The sequence below is a fragment of the Scyliorhinus torazame genome, chromosome 10, assembly GCF_047496885.1.
Source record: "Scyliorhinus torazame isolate Kashiwa2021f chromosome 10, sScyTor2.1, whole genome shotgun sequence".
NCBI classification, from domain to species: domain Eukaryota; kingdom Metazoa; phylum Chordata; class Chondrichthyes; order Carcharhiniformes; family Scyliorhinidae; genus Scyliorhinus; species Scyliorhinus torazame.
The window spans coordinates 91,684,691-91,686,616 of record NC_092716.1 but is presented as its reverse complement, the minus strand read 5'-3'; the positions used below and the strand labels follow the sequence as shown (position 1 = coordinate 91,686,616).

The window sequence follows — 1,926 nt, the reverse complement described above, 5'->3', positions numbered from 1 at the left end:
GAATAATTCACACTATCATTTCCTACCGAGCTCCATCGTCACATTGTTTAAGTTCATTGACCAGACTGAAACAGATGGGAATGTGGTTTTAATACATAATATTAGGTAATGTGGCTTAATGGTACAGTTAGAACTCAGCTCAATTCCTCGAGGTCACTCTCTCATTAGGAATATCAGGCATGGAAGGGACGAATAAGGGCAGGAAACCCAATGAAGGGATGGCCGTAAGATGGCGTGTTTACATGGAGCATGTTGGTTGGGGTCTGTGTTTGGGGTGTGGGATGGCTATGTCATTGTGGGTTTTTTGGCTTTGTTGGATTTTTCTGTTTAAAAGTGTTAAAATTATAAATGGCGTAAAACAATTTTTTCTTAAAAAAAAGGGATATCACATTCTTAAACAAAAGAATGACACTAATCACTGGAGATGAAATTGTTAAATTTTATTTATTACGAGACACAAATAACAATAAATTGAATAATATTCATACACTGTTCATTACTTTGTGTAAACACAACTCATCAGGATACAGACACTGAAACATGTAGTGTGTGGAATACAGTACATATGGACAATATTTCAGATATTGTGTCTGAGGGGCCTGTTGTTCAGGAACAGCAGCTACATTTGTCAGAGGATTTGCCTTTACACACACAGCCATTGGCACAGTTCGTGCATTCTGCAGGACAGCAAGAGCAGCAACCTGAGAGGACAGGACAAAGACACAAATCAGTAACAATCAATGAGTTGACTGAAACCCCTCCCCCAGAGCCTCCCATTGCAGCACTCAGCTCCTCACTCACAAACTCATCTGTGTCATATCCCCAAGTAACCCATGTGCAGAGTCTCAGCGCCAGAACACTGTGAGAGAGTTTGGGTGAAGATGTTCCACTCACTGTCTCCACTACACCATTTCTAATCATCAGTCTAGAATATCAACACTTTCTGATGTGACACTCAGACACTTCTTTAACCAGCAGCTTCCTGTCTCCACAATCTTTAGCCTGGATATGGAATCAATTTGATGGGAATGACGTCAGGTGAAATCCTAGATCTTGTACTTTTCTATCGTGTTCCTCTGTGAGTTCTACTCAGAACTATCTGTCACATCAATACAATGTGAGCAGTTTGAAACTCTCCCCCAGTTACTCACTTTTCTGGCAGCGTCCAGCTTTGCTGGTGGGACATCGGCAGTCGGAGCACCTGCAGGTGTTTTCACAGGAGCAGGATCCTGAAAAGAGGAGAAAGACAGACATTGAGTTGTGTTCAAAGCCTGAGAAATGCCGCCCATGCCGCCGTGTGGAGGAGGGCGGGCTCTGCGTCACATTCTCTTCTGCAGTGAGTTGAATAAAGAGCCTCCCCTCCAATGCTGCAGCCTCAGTGGGAGTGAGCCGGCACACTCTGCTAAAAACACTGACACCAGTCACCACTCACCATCCAGGCACACACAGGGCTTCGAGTCAGACATTTCACTAACTTCTTCTTCAGCTTCCAGTCCTCACCCAGTCAGCGCTTCCCGATCTTGTGCCGTTTGCTGAATGGGAGCCGAGTTTTATGGGTTTGTGATCGGTGGCGAACCGGCTGCAAAACCGGGGAAAGGGCGGCTCGGTGCCGCCTGAATGCACACGGGGAAGCCAAGTGAGTGAGCGGCTGAAAGTTTGAATTGCACCCGGCTCCTTCACTCCCAACACGGCCCAAAGAGATTTCTCAATCACAGCAATTTCACAACATTTCCTGCGGAATCAGCGTGTGTGTGCGCGTCTGCAACACGTTTCCCCCTCACAGTGTGGGGGAGAGCAGCATCCACTTTCTGGTGCTGGGAGAGAGCAAGTGAGTAAATCAGTGAGTGAAGAATTATCAAGGTGATGGGAGCCAATGTGAGATTGTCAGGTCAAGGGGGTGTCTGTGAACATGGATTGGGGATTCAC

General features: G+C 46.1%; 1 long non-coding RNA gene across 1 annotated transcript; it reads right to left on the bottom strand.

Annotated features, from left to right (window-relative positions):
• Positions 1 to 425: 425 nt before the first annotated feature.
• On the bottom strand, positions 426 to 1,674 carry LOC140430750 (uncharacterized). Its single transcript, XR_011949529.1, has 3 exons — positions 1,433 to 1,674; positions 1,152 to 1,229; positions 426 to 701 (listed from the first exon to the last, which is right to left on the bottom strand). It is a non-coding gene; the product is annotated as an uncharacterized lncRNA (long non-coding RNA).
• Between the last annotated feature and the right edge of the window lie 252 nt (positions 1,675 to 1,926).